We start from the raw sequence: 15,143 nt of genomic DNA on the forward strand, positions 1-15,143 counted from the left end.
TCGGAGCCTTCGTGATATCTACGGCGTCATTTGGAAGCAATAATTTAATATCGAAAAGTGCGGCACTTGCGGCAGACGTTGCGCGCAAATAGCATATACCACTACTGCTTCACGACGATGTTAGTGTCATATTTTAAAATCGCTAGATCTGCGCTGACGTCATATATTCAGAGGGGGCATTCAAATGCACTAGCCTCTCTGAATCCAAAGCGCTGCAATTTTGAAATTAAATATCTCCGAATCAAATCCTTTCTCGATGTTGTGAATGCCCAAACCGGTAAGTGCGAGCCAGGGACCCCAATTTGGCTATCTCAACTCAAAACTAATAATAAGGTGGGATGGTCACTTAAAAGATTATGACTGAATCATTGTGTGTGATACCTTGCTTTCCGTACTAATATGCGCTGTAAAAAATGGGCACATGAAGGTTGTTCTTGCATGTGTAAATAATGGCAAAGCTATAAAAAAATAAAAAATAGCTAGTTTTAAAAGTTTTTTTTTTCCACGCTTCCTAATACCATCCAGTTTTTAATTTAATTTGTCGCTTTTAGCAGAACGGTCTTCCTCCCAACTGGATCAGGGGAACGGAGAACAGCTCCGGTCGTTGGTTTGATGTTCGCTGGCTGCTCGCAACAGCTGTTTACGACCACGATAAGTCCTTTTTGAAGTCGGAGCCGGCCTTACAACTTCCACCAGACGGTGGCACTTGACACGATTCTCTATGCATAGTGGTGCTTGACGGACGTGGCCAGAGTTAAACTAGGGAACTTTTAAATCAACTGGTTTGATCTTGGAGCTGCCTAGGTCGGTGCGGAAAATGCAAAATAGTCTGTACCCAACTAGATTTGGTCGTGCATGGATGAAATGGTTGGATGCTTAGAGGTATTGGTTAAAGGGACACTCCCACCTTAACATTAGTTTTGAGTTGAGATAGCCAAATTGGTGGCCATGGCCTGCAAATACCGGTTTGGGCACTCACAACATCGAAAAGAATTTCAAACTTGCAGTTTTCGGATTCTAAGGGGCTAATGCATTGGAATGCCCCCTTAGAATTTGTGACGTCAGCGGAAATCTAACGATTTTTAAATCTTAGACTAAAACCATCGTTAACACGTGGTGGTATACGCTGCTTTGCGCGCAACGTCTGCCGCACTTTAAGGCTGCCAAATTATTGCTTCCAAATAAAGTCGCTAGTAACAGGAGAGATCCCAAAAAGTAAACAAAAGTAAAAGCCTAATATCTTGAAAACCAGTGAATATTTTTCGGTGAAATTTGGTAGATATTCGTTTTCGCTCTTTCTGAACCAAGGGACATCACTTTCATGCCAATTCATTAACTTTTTTGAAGGTGGGAGGCAGTGGCGGCGCCACGCATTTTCGCCAGTGGGGGCAAGATTGAGGTGACCCGACTGTTGTCTGATACGCCGATCTGCAAAATCCATGAGCACCTTGCCCCTAGATGCTGCTATTCAAAACTATTATGGTTTCAGGTTTCATGCATTTCGTATTGAGCTGAACCATTAACCCTCGCGGGCCCGCGCGGAAGAGAGGGGGGGGGGGGGCGTTTTTCGCCTCCCCCTGGCGAATATTTGCGATGCCTCACGAACGCTTAGGGATAGAAAGCCAAAATTTGCTGTACCTTATCACCCATTAATTTAACATTTTTTGAAGCAACAAAATTGGACATAGCCTCCTTGATAACGTCTCAGGGCCGATTTCTCCAGGCAAACTTCGGCGCCACAGACGTGAACTTCAACCACCTGCCAAAAAATAGAGTTTTAGAGATAAAGACAAATTACGAGCGTGGTTGTGTAGCATTTGACCGATAAAAAAATACTTAAGTAACTTTGGTGACCTGAGGTCAGAGATCAGGTCAACGACCCCGAGCTGGGGCTTTAGTTTTTTTTTCGCAAATAACTTCAACAAAAATGATGCTACGGCAGAGATATCTTCGCATTCGTCTCGTCGAGTCGCGTCGAATGACATATATATTGTTTTGAAAAGGTCAAGTTTTATGTTGACCTCATGTGACCTCGAATGACCTTTGGTTGACTTTGACACATGAAAGGTCGTTTGTGATTATTTCGTAGCCGCTGATCACGATTCTGGCATCCATTTTGCTCTAAGCGTAAGCATTCGTTTAGAGCCTCAGGATTGCAAAACGTGTCTTAATATAGGTATTATGCCTGACTTGAATAAGTGAAAGAGAAAAAGTATAAGAAAATGTGCAAAGTTTGTGGCCAATTTTGAGCATGACCGTGACCTTGAATTTGAATGTTATGCACATCATGGGAATTCCAGACTCTCGTCTTTCGTTTAACATCTGCATTTTAGCCGGTTTTATGCACCATGCCGTCCTCTGGAACACGTACTTTGAGACCACTATACAAAAGTGCCGGTTTTTGCCTTTGACATTGACTTCTGGCCTTAAAAATTTACCTGAGGTCAAAAGGTTTAGGGGTTTTAAGAATCTTCTCGTAGATATCTTTCATTTGGTACCATTTTTGTTTACGTAGCTGCCTTATTTACGGAGTTAGACAGGTGGGGGGAGGGGGGCTACCCCCGGGCTGCGGTGGTTGGGATTACCCCCGGGCCCGGCCGGGTTAAAAGGTCGCGAGCAAATAAAACTATAAAACTAGATTGCGAGACACAAACCTGTGAAAACGTTATGTTGTTCGTTGAGATGTAAAATGGTCTATTCCTCCAAACAATAGTTAGTAAGTACCTAGTTCTCTTTTTCCCGTAGTACGTATGTATATGTGCGATTTCTCACACACGATTGATACCAGAATAAGCTCCATTAGGGCGACCCACACACATTTCCAGATAACCAGGATCACCCATCACATTTTGTCACACCTTCCTGAGCTCAGTCTCAGTCTAAGGTTTCCCAAAAGATCTCTTCTCTGGCCGACTTTTGACCAGCTGCCTCTCAACCTCCTCGAGGTCAAGCTCGAGGGCAGCCTTCTGGTGCAAATGAAAAAGAGTAGAAGAATGAGTGGGAGTAGGAGATATGCGACAGACGGTCCGAGAACGAACGTTTTGCTGATGCACTTGATACGGGGACGGTCAAAAACAGGCGTACTATTATGTTATTAACCGCCTATCATGAATGTTGCACCGGTCTTCTGTTCCCTTTTCAACATCAGCCAAATTTTGTGGGGGCAAAAACATAGTCTTGCCCCCACGGCCTCCTGCCAGTGGGGGCAGTCTGCCCCCACTGCCCCCACGGTGGCGCCGCCCTTGGTGGGAGGGTCCCTTTAAGTGATCACTGTTTTTTTTTTTAGTTTTTCAATGAATGTATAACGAAATGTTTCGTTGCAGTTATATTCAGGTTGAGATAAATACGGAGATTACGAAGATAATCTCCGATAATCTCCGTCCTCCTGCGCAAGCTGGAGTGGTACGGGATCGACCCGACCTGGTTTGGTAGTTATCTTGGCGGCCGGGGGCAGCTGGTCAGGGGCGGCAGAACAGTCCTGCCGGTCCCCTGCGGGGTTCCGCAGGGATCCATAGCCGGGCCGGTCCTCTTCAGCCTGCTAACGAACGACCTGCACTGCCATCTACCGGACTGTCGGGTGATCGCATATGCTGACGATGCCCAGCTGCTCGATCACTCGCGTCCTGACCCTCAAAATTTAGCATCACTAAAACAACGTGTCGAAAACTCCTTGGATGTCATGAAACACTGGTTTAGCTCAAATTCTCTTAAAATGAACCCTCAAAAGACCGACTTCATTCTCATCGGAACCCGCCAGACTCTCAGCAAGATCGAAAACTTTCATATCTGCATAGCTGAGTCAGTCTTAAAACCGTCACCAACCATCAAATTGTTGGGGGTGACTGTCGACTCGTGTTTGGCCTGGGACGCCAACATCAGTCACATCGTCAGGAGGTGCAATGCCCTCCTCATATCCCTCTCCAAGTTCCGCCACCATTTTGACCAGGAAACGCTAAAGTTACTCATTGAGACCCACGTGTTCCCTCACATTCTGTACTGCATTTCGGTGTGGGGCGGAACCACAAAAAATCAACTCACTCGGATCCAAAAACTCATCAACTTCAGTGCTCGGATCGTGACAGGCGTGCGGCGTCGGGAGAGGATCGGGCCGGCTCTGGCATCCCTGGGCTGGCCCAGAGTGGAGCGGCTGGTGTGGGAGAGGGACCCATAGAGATCTTATATACATAGAGATGACATGCACTTAAAATCGTGGCGATTCAGTGGGTCTTTTTAAGCAACTTATTTTCAGCCAGTAGCGTGCCAATATGGCTGAGGCATTGTTAGTCTGAAGAAATTATTACGTAGCGAGCGAAGCAAGCGTAGTCTTTCGTAGATTAACGGAAATTTCTGAGTATGAGCGTCCGGCCGGCCGTGGTTACGCTTTTGCGAGGCTTATATCTCAGCAACCACTTGACCGATTTACATTCGATGATTTTTCTAGAGTAGCTTTATTCCTTCTACCAAGTATTGGACTATTCTCGATGCATGTGGGTGACCACTTATGCACGTGTCACGTGCAAAACCAAGAGGTGTCAGTTTTGCAATTGTGCAATATCTTGGTAACTACTTGGCCGATTGCGCTGAAAGTTGGTGTGTAGGTAGGCACCCACTAGGCAATGCATATCCATGTGCCACAGTTGGGGTGCTGCTGCACGTGCGCACGTGCAGGGGTCGATTCCAGATCTCGAGAACGGCTGAACCGATTGTGCTGAAATTTGGTACATGGTTAGGGACCAGTTAGTAGGGTGCCGTGCAAAAGTCAGTTGTGACCCATTTTGCACGTGTGCACGTGCAGGGTCCCGCTTCCAGATCTCGAGAACGGCTAGGCCGATTGCGCTCAAATTTGGCACATCGCTAGGGACCGGTTAGTAGGGTGCAACTGCAGTGCTCAAGTTAGTTGGAGGTGTCCCTTGCAAATTCGCTTGTCCAAGGCCCACCCTCTCGCTCGCTCCGTTGGTCGCCCCAAAAGGCGTTTTACTGGTTAAAAATATTGCTGTTCTTTCCTGGCTGATTTCATTCCTGAGGCAAGCAATGAAATTTGTAGCATGATTTCATTTTGTATTTTTATTGAATTCCTTAAAAGCTCGCTTAAAAACATTCTCTCTCATTCAGGCTCTCATCAACCCGGCAGGCGGTGGACCTCCCGGCCACCTTCCGCGCGGTGGGGGGGGGGGGCATTTTTTTGCCCCCCTCCCGTATCTCCGAAACTACTGGACGGATCCGTAACATTCAAACGATATTCGATAGCCCTGTCAAAATTGTAGATGACGTCACAGGTCAGGTCAAAGATAAAATGTTTCGCGTACGTTAAAGATAGGGCGTACGTTGCCTAGTATATATGTTGCTATTAGAAGTCACTGATAATACCATGTCAGGTCACCAAGGGTCAGCACATGAACCAACTTTACTATTTACTAGGGTTGTGCGATGCATGTTTTATGGCCCCCCCCCTGACATGGTCCCCCCAAAAAAAGGTTACAGGTCTAAGGTCATTTGGGTCAGGTTCATGGAATTTTCAGGGTAGGTTCCTTGAGATTTGGTCAAGTTTGGCGCTTTCGGTCAACCGTCGTGAAAACGGCTGTTCTGAACCTTTCTGAGCACGGTGCAAGCTCAAATATACATATGTTGCATGTTCCCATTCAATGATACATTAACCCTCGCCGGACCGATTGGTTTTCTACATACGCGCCGGCCGGGGGGGGGGGGGGTGGTACGATTTCCCTCGCCGTCTCGCCCCTGATGAAGCTAGAGCGTCGCGGAAAAAACAAGCGTGTGCGCCGTTACAAGACGCAGGGACTGGTACCCGATTTTAAGGTCTCATGAGGTCAGGTCAAGTGACCAAGGGCCAGGGTTCAGTTTTTCATAACTTCGCAAAAAAAAAACGTCGGAGATGTGCGATTTTGGCATCATCGTGTTCGCCTCGCTCAGGCGCGTCGAATGGTATACTTTTTGTTCGGGTGAGGTCAACTTGAGGTGTTGACCTCGGGTCAAGGGCAGGTCAGCTCCCCCAGATCACGAAGCTGGTTGAAAGAGGTCATGTTACATATTGCTCAAATCGGCAGGTCTTCCTGAGTTTATTGGTGGCTTTCCCGACTCGCTAACTTAATTTGATGGGGAGTTATTGATGAAAAATCAAAAACTCTAATGACCCAAGTACATAACTGCAATGAAAACCGTAAGCCTCATGCTAATAATCATATTCAAAATAGGGCCAAGAAAATAAGACATGTTGGCCAAACTGACAAACTGACTTTTGTCAAACCGTCTTACGGTTTTCATTGCAGTTATATATGTAGGTAATCATGACCCTCAAAACCGCGCTTTCTTTAATCAATGACCCAAGTGACCATAAATGACGCCACGCAATGTCAACAATGCAAAAGTGAAGCATCGGACCTTGCAAGACGTGCAAGAAATCACGATTCCATGTGCTGGATACAGTTTGAGATAGTTCTCGGCGCTAACATAGCAGTTTTCATTTTTCCCCATTGACTTATACCTAATGGTGTGGTCACGTGGCCGACCTGACCTCATGTGATTTTTAGGGAAAATCCGAGATACATGTACAAGTTGTGAGACCTCTGGATGATACTACATCCTGTAAGTTTCATCTCCCTGTGAAAGTTCCTCTGGCACTGACGGCGTTGCGAAGTTGCGACATCTGAGGACTGTGCAGAGGCTCACTTATGACGTCACAGGTCAGTGACTTGACCTGACCTGAAAATGCGGTTGGTGTCACAAGATGCGGCTTGGATCAAAGGTCAGGTATTCCAAGTTTCAGCTCTCTATCGCCTGCGTGTTCGGAGCTATCGTGAAAAAAAACCTATAGGGAGGCGGCACCGGCCCCCCCCCCGTCGGACGGCGAGGGTTAATGATACATGCAGTACCTGATACGAGCATAAGGTTAAAACATGCCTAATTTCATTTCAATAATAACGCTCGAAAGCGTCACAGCTAGACAAAAAAGAAAAACTGTACTTAAAAATAAGCAAATGTGAACACAATCTCCATGACCGAATCCTTACAAAATGCAAGTCACGGGCCATGGCACCCCAGAAAACCTTGCTTAAAAAGACCCACTGAATCGCCACGAAATCAAGTGCTTTAACATAGGCGTGTCATCTCTATGTATATAAGATCTCTATGGAGGGACCTACTGAAGGTGTGGAAGGCGCTCCACATACCAGCTTACCCTCTCTCCATCCGCCGCATGTTTGTGTCCCGCTCTGAGGTGTCTGGCCGGGTCACACGCTCTGTAGAAGCTGGCGCCCTGGAGCTGCAGAAGTGTAGGCTCTCTTCCACACAGAGAACGTTTAGTTACCGCGCTGCTGCCGCGTGGAACCGGCTGCCGCCGGCCGTCAGGGAGCAGCCCACGCTGACCGCGTTTCGCCGCGCAGTGGCGGCCAGCGAAGCCTGAGGTCCTGGGGTGCTGTGTTTTATTCCGGTTTTAGTGCAATTAGTTGTCTTATTTTATCTGCCAGTGCCTATTGCCTTCTTGCATTTTACTGTATTGTGCATGACGCTGAATCCTGAAAAACCATGTTATGTGGATGGATTTTAGATCAATACATACATACATACATACATACATAAATCATTTTTATCTCTATTAATTTAGGTACCATATATTGTTTTTGACAAGCCAGCCGACTGCAAAAAAAAAACGAAGCCAGTGCAAAACTTAGGCTTAGGCGACACCGTGGGCGAGACCATCAGCAGCTTAGCTCTTATCTTCTCGACATCGATTTGTCTTTCACTTCATCTTTAGGTACTTACTCTTCGAAGAGTTAGAGTGTGTTTTTCCGTTCTGTGTGTACGGGAACTCGAGCTCAGCTAACACGTCCTAAGCGACGTCAAAATACGTCCCAGAAAACTCCGAAAGAAGATCATTTTACGATACTGCTCAGGATGTGCGTGAACGCCCCACACATTATTGGATGGGGCAAAGATCATGATATCTTTATTAAAATGTTTAAAATTAAGTTGTGTTTGGTCCCGATGAAATAAATTGATTAATGGGCTTTGTCACTATCGGCTGATCGTCTTTTTCATTTTTTCTCTTCTCATTCACGTTCGATCGTTTCCTGGTGCCGTATGGACTCTCGTAAGTTTGACAAATAACTTAAATTATTTTCAACAACAAAACCATTTTGGCACTGTGTTTGGGTTATGTTTGTCACGTCAGAATAAGTGGCACAAACACCATAAATCGCTACGATTTATAGCACGTCTGTACTGCTATATTTCGTATTCATCATAAATATCAAAATTCTATATCGATCGATCATGTCTCCTGTAAATCTCAGCATAAGGAAAATCTGAGACATTTGTGATTCTGATAGGTGTTTATGTGATAACTAGTGAGTAGCTACGGTAAAGCAAACAAACAACTACCACAATGTAATGTTTACCGCACGATTGACATGTCACCGGACAACTTAGAAATATCATAGTGCGTAAGTCCCGTGGCGGCACTGAGTGCCCTCTCACCGGCGTCTCCCTGCGGCCTCAGCTAGGTCGGAGAGTGGCAATAACCCCAGAATGGGGGCACAAGTGGGCTGGCGCAGACAGGTCGAGATTGCGTGGTCAGAAATTACTCACCGCCGCATGAGTATGCGACTATTGAGCTACACCAACACGAGCTGGATCCGACGGGAAGCATAAGTCTATATGATGAATTACACACTGGTATGCCCATAATTCGTTATGTTTGTGTGATTAGACGTAAGCTACAAACATGCCAAATTAAAAAAGTAAATTAACTTTTTACTTTTTAGTAACCGAGTGGAGGCACATAATTGGAGAAGAATTGCAATTTTCGGATTAACGTAGGCATGCTCATCACGTATAAGTTTGTTGTATGTTCGTGTGTTTTATGTGGGCCTTTCTGTGGTTACTATTGCCCGTATGGGGTAGCGGGCATTGGGCAATAGTTAAAATTATTTCCCGATGTGACGTCACTGTAGCCCGAGGAAAGACCGAAGCCGGGTGCAATAATGCTTGTTGAGGTCTTCACCCGAGGGCTAGAGTCGAGTCACAGAGGGCAATATTTTTTATTATTGCGGATTTCCCCTACCCCATGGTCATGCAGTATTCATTTTATTACATGGCCCACCCCAACTTGCTAATAAATATCGTAAAATATGTCGCCGCTCAGAAGAAAATTGAAAAAGGATTCAAACACGCTCGGATTACTACTGCCCGTTGTCATGGTGTCACTAACAAAAATACGCATCCCTTCAGAAGGAAATTACTTGCGAAAACTGCGGTCAACAGTCCAAATTGTTACACACCCAGCTACCATACGAGCCATGTAACGATACCGTTTATGCCTCTTGCCAGCCCAGACAGGGATACGGGAGACTGGTTCATAAAATGTGACTGTTATTTATGTCACCTCAGTGGAGGACTGCCACCAAGTTGCGACCCACGACATTGGGCCTCTGATCAGGCGTCTGTAATGCCCTTCCCATGTGTGTCCGCCCCTCTATCCATACGCCAGCTCGGGGGCGCTAGTAAATATGTACAGGTCTCGCGGGTTTTAGCGGTAGGTTTTGCACCTAGAAAATTTAGTGTACTTCAGGCTATATCTTCGTCGTCTTAACCCGGCAGTTGCTGGGGTATTTCGCCACCCACCATTTGCTGGGGGGGGCGTTAAACGCCCCCAGCCGATAACTCGAGAACCAATAGGCGCAGCGAAACGCACGAGGCGGCAAACGAAAGAGCGCGACGAGACGCTTCAGATGAGTACTTTAAAGTTGAATTTTGAGGTCACAGGTCGGGTCAAGGTCAGGTCAAACACCTGAAATCGGGCTTTCAGCAGCATGGACTTCAGGACTTCGCAATGGACGCCTCTCGCCATAAACTCTGTCAAAACGGTGCATAATCCATCTTATAAGGCCTACAAGAGTGTCAGCTCCATGTAGGGGTCAGTCAAGCATAGGTCAGGGTCAAGGTCAGGTCAACCGGGTAGGCACATATCCCCGAAAATCAAAACTGATATTCGCAGCCTGTGACACATGTTTTATAGGTAATTTGGGGCGTAGAACACGATAGTGACATTTATTGTATCATATGTGTACGTGTTTGGCTCAAAAAGTTCAATTTAAGAAATTCATGTATCATGGTCGTGAAGTAGTCACGAAAAATTGCCAAGATTCAGTTCAAGATTATGGAAAATGCGGAACGATAATCAATAATCGAAGATAGCCATTTTATTGATCATGGTATTGGCAGTCTAATGGCGTTTACAGCATGTCTGTATGTCTATTCTGTGATTTTATATGATTTTTTTTGAACATATGCCGTTTTTGGTCGAAAACTCAGAAATCATGACGTCACTAAAACCTCGATATCTCAAAAATTTTCGGACCGATTTTTTGAAACTTTGTCACAATAAACTTCAATCAATTCCCTACAGGTACCCGAAATTTGGCGCGCCTGCGGCGCGCCGTTTTTATGCTATGGCCCGGCGAAAAAAGTGGGGGCGTTTAACGCCCCCCCCCCAGCAACTCGCGGGTTAACCCTCGCCGGCCGAGGGGGGGGGGGGCGGGTGCCGCCCCCCCCCATAGGGTTTTTTCGCGATAGCTCCGAACACGCTGGCGATAGAGAGCTGAAACTTGGCATACCTGACCTTTGATCCAAGCCGGATCTTTTGACACCAACCGCATTTTTGGGTCAGGTCAGGTCACTGACCTATGACGTCATAAGTGAACCTCTGCACGGTCTTCAGATGTCGTAACTTCGCAACGCCCTCACTGCCAGAGGAGATGTCACAGGGAAATGAAACTTGCAGGATCTAGTATCCATTATGAGTCCCACAACTTGTATATCTCGGATTTTTCCTAAAGGTCATATGAGGTCAGGTCATTTTCGTGACCTCACCATTATAAGTCAATGGGGAAAAAATCAAACTGCTATTCTGGCGCCGGGAACGATCTCCAACTATCTCAAGCACACAGAATCGTGATTTGATGCACTCCTTGCAAGGTTAGATGCGTCACTTTTGCAATGTTGACCTTGCGTGACGTCATTTATGACGTCATCAAGGTCATATTAGTTTTTCGTCAATAACTCTTGATCAAATTGAGCTAGCGAGTCGGGAAAGCCACCAATGGACTCAGGAAGACCTGCCGAATCGAATGATATGCGACATGACCTCTTTCGACCAACTTCGTGACCTGGGGGTGCTGACCTGACCTTGACCTGAGGTCAACACCCCAAGTTGACCTGACCCGGACAAAAAGTAGATCATTCGACGCGCCTGAGCGAGACGAACACGATGCTGCCAAAATCGGCGCTCTGCGGCCGTTTTTTGCGAAGTTATTCACCAAAAACTGAACCGTACCTTGGGGCACTTGACCTGACCTCAGAGGTCACCGGTTGACCTAGGACCTTAAAATCGGGTACCAATCTCTGCGCCTCGTAACGGCGCACACGCTCGTTTTTTTCCGCGACGCGCTAGCTCCACCAGGGGCGAAACGGCGAGGGGGGGGGGTCGTACCCGCCCCCCCCCCCCTCGGCCGGCGCGTATGTAGAAAACCAATAGGTCCGGCGAGGGTTAAAGGGACCCTCCCACCTTCAAAAAAGTTTATGAATTGGCATGAAAGTGATGTCGCTCGGTTCAAAAAGAGCGAAAACGAATATCTACCAAATTTCACCGAAAAATATTCACCGGTTTTCAAGATATTAGACTTTTACTTTTGTTTACTTTTTTGGGATCTCCGCTATTTCTAGCGACTTTATTTTAGAAGTGCGGCGTTTGCGGCTGATGTTGCGCGCAAATAGCATATACCACCGCGTGCTACAAAACGTTTTAGTCAAACATTTAAAAATCGTTAGATATCTGCGCTGACGTCACACATTCAGAGGGGTATTCCTAAGCATTAGCCCCTCTGAATCAAAATGCTGCAATTTTGAAATTCAATATTTCCGATTTAAGGCATTTCTCGATGTTGTGAGTGCCGAAACCGGTAATTGTGAGCCAGGGACCCCATTTTGGCTATCTCAACTCAAATCTAATGTTAAGGTGGGAGGGTCCCTTTAAGCTTTTAAGTGTTGAAGATGCGATCGACTTGTTGGGTAACAAGCCGGCCATGATCGTGTAAAATGGCTTCATCGTAGATCGATTAGTTTCTGAGATATAACCGGAAATGTAAAAGTGCAAAACCTACCGCTTAATCTCGCGAGACCTGTACATTATAAACGCCGCCGGCCGCGGCAGGAATGAGGTTATACCGTTACGTCGCCACTGTCGCTAGCTATGTTGGGTTCCGCGAACTCATAGCGGCTCCGAATTGAATTGGAACAAGCTCCAGTAAGATGAGAGAACAGTTCCAGCGAAACAGAAAATATCTAGGTGGCGGTCAATTAACTTGGTTGATGTCAGAGAGACCTAGGGAGAGAAAGAGGGGCCGAGAGAGAGAGAGAGAGAGAGAGAGAGAGAGAGAGAGAGAGAGAGAGAGAGAGAGAGAGAGAGAGAGACAGAGACAGAGAGAGACAGAGACAGAGAGAGGGAGAGAGAAGGAAAGGAGAGAGAGAGAGAGAGAGAGGGAGAGAGAGAGAGCGAGAGCGAGAGGGAGAGAGAGAGAGAGAGAGAGAGAGAGAGAGAGAGAGAGAGAGAGAGAGAGAGAGAGAGAGAGAAGAGAGAAGAAAAGAGTGAGAGAGAGAGATACAGAGAAAGGGAGAAAAAAAGAGAAAGAGAGATGAGAGTGACAAGAAGAGGGAGAGGGAGAGAGAGGAAGAGAGAGGGAGAGAGAGAGATTAAGAGAGAGAGAGAGATTAAGAGAGAGAGAGAGAGAGAGAGAGAGAGAGAGAGAGAGAGAGAGAGAGAGAGAGAAAGAAAGAGAGATGAGAGTGACAAGAAGAGGGAGAGGGAGAGAGGGAGAGGGAGAGAGAGAATGAGAGAGATAGAGATAGAGAGAGAGAGAGAGAGAGAGAGAGAGAGAGAGAGAGAGAGAGAGAGAGAGGGAGAAAGAAGACGGAAAGACTGGGTATATGAAGCGAAGGCAGTTTGATATTGCCTCCAATACACAGTAAATTCTCGCTCGGCCCGGGAAAGCACTGTTTCTAATCACTGCGGTTATTGAAGGTCAATCCGTTATTTTTCTTATTTGATAAGTATGTATTACTTGGCCTTGGTCAGATCGTAGTCGGGGAAGGTACCAGAGTTCCAAGCTGATCTTTCATAATTGTGGCGTTAAAAATAAAGGCCGTAAAATAAAGACTTATGTTGACATAGTCACGTAAGTTGAATGTCTCAGTGTGAACCACCAAACGGCAAACACTGTTTTATTGTATAGGTACACACGACAGAAAATCTGATGTGAGCCAATGGGTGCCTCAGTAACCATAGCCAGTAGGTAGGTAATAGGTACCTAGTCGTGTCCAGGCCGGATATCTGACACACATTTGGTCGCATTTGATGCGATTTGGTCATATTAGATTCATAGTTGATTTGATTCTTTTGCACTTCTAATTTTTCATGCTGGGCTGTACCTACAAGCTGCTATACCCGAACATTATTGATCAAATTATGAGACATCATTTTCGGTTGAAACGTTGAAATTAATTAATGATATGAAGATATTTGTTGTAAAAGAGATTTTGCTAAATCTGTTCAAGCATGCTGCATTCACCAGATAACCCGTCGTGAAAACGACTGATAGGTATAGGGGAGAGTGGGGAAAGATGCCCAGGGTTTTGCTATGTCGTATATTAGGTATTCGAAAATTACGATGGGAAAGCAAAAACTTGGAGTTTCAACGGAAGCCGACATCATTTTTCTCCAAAAATATCACACTTTCGTGCCTGAAATATTATAACTTTTTTGCTATTAAGCATTTTCCTGAAGAAGTGAAAGGGGCATCTTACCCCACAGGGTGGGAAAGACGCCCCTGACGTTGGGAAAGATGCCCCCTGCACTATAAGTGACATAAAGGGGCACGTGAATCGCCTGAACGAATCAGTAGTCCCTTCGAGCCTGCAGTAGACACCAAACGTCATCATAAGGGCCCTCAAAAGTAGTCGAAGGGGCTTCAGAGGTCATCGTTAGGGCCATCATAGTCCAGCGCGGCCAAACAAGCCTCCGTAGTGGCGTTCGGAGACCACTGTGGGGCTCTTGTAGGTCTTCATGATGCTTGAGGGCCCTCGAGCCCATCGTGGGGACCTCCGATGCCAGCGCGGCCCGTGGGGCCAACGTGGGAGCCCTCAAAGGATGTCGTGAGGGGCCCTGGAGCCAATAATGGGGCCCACAGAGGCCGTCGTGAGGGCTCTCAGAGTCAGTTGCCGCCCAAAAAGTCGCTATGTGGGCCGAGAGACCGGCATGGGGAGCACCCGACCGTACTGGACTCTCAATAGTCCCAGATCGGCTTTTGTCTACATCACAAGTATGTAATAAATGATTTGACGGACTGTTTGAAGGACAGCCTACGGATTTAGGGGGGCGTCTTTCCCCATCAGGACAGGGGGCATCTTACCCCAAGTAGAGTTGCAAAGTTTTCCCAATGGGCTGCTACCGGCACCGCCCCGCCCCACAAAAATTTTCTGGGATACCGGCGTGCTACCACGCCACAAGCAAAAACATCGCCAAATTACCGGCATACCAAAAACCTGCATTCTTGATTCTGGCTTACCCCTACATGAGATGCCACATTTTGGCAATTTCAGTAACCGCCCCACCCAGCAGCCACCCATTGTCCAACTTATTACAATTCAATAGCCTCTTAGTGTCCAAAGTTTGAATCATATGCTGATGTTTTTTTTTGTGCAAAATCAAAAATACCGGCATGGTACCGGCAAGACATGCCAGATACCACGAAAAAACCTGCGATAGTGAAAAATTACCGGCATGCCGGTAGTGCGGTAGGGAAATTTTGCAACTCTAACCCCAAGGTACCGAAGTATCATTAAATCAGTACAATTTGTTAGCCATAAAACTACACCCTGAAACAAACTGTTTGGGACACAGTACAACGCATGCTAATGTATCACGACTATAGCAAGGGACGCAAAAATTATCTACCTTCTTTGATATTTACAATGTTTTGACACCAAAATATTTTTTGAAAGCAGCAAATAAAAAACCTGCAATCATCAGCCAGCCGTTGCCCAAATGAGCTTCGCAAATTTTTGTGCAGTTAACA

Source organism: Amphibalanus amphitrite, unplaced genomic scaffold (assembly GCF_019059575.1).
Source record: "Amphibalanus amphitrite isolate SeventyFive unplaced genomic scaffold, NRLGWU_Aamphi_draft 000308F_arrow, whole genome shotgun sequence".
Classification (NCBI taxonomy): Eukaryota; Metazoa; Arthropoda; class Thecostraca; order Balanomorpha; family Balanidae; genus Amphibalanus; species Amphibalanus amphitrite.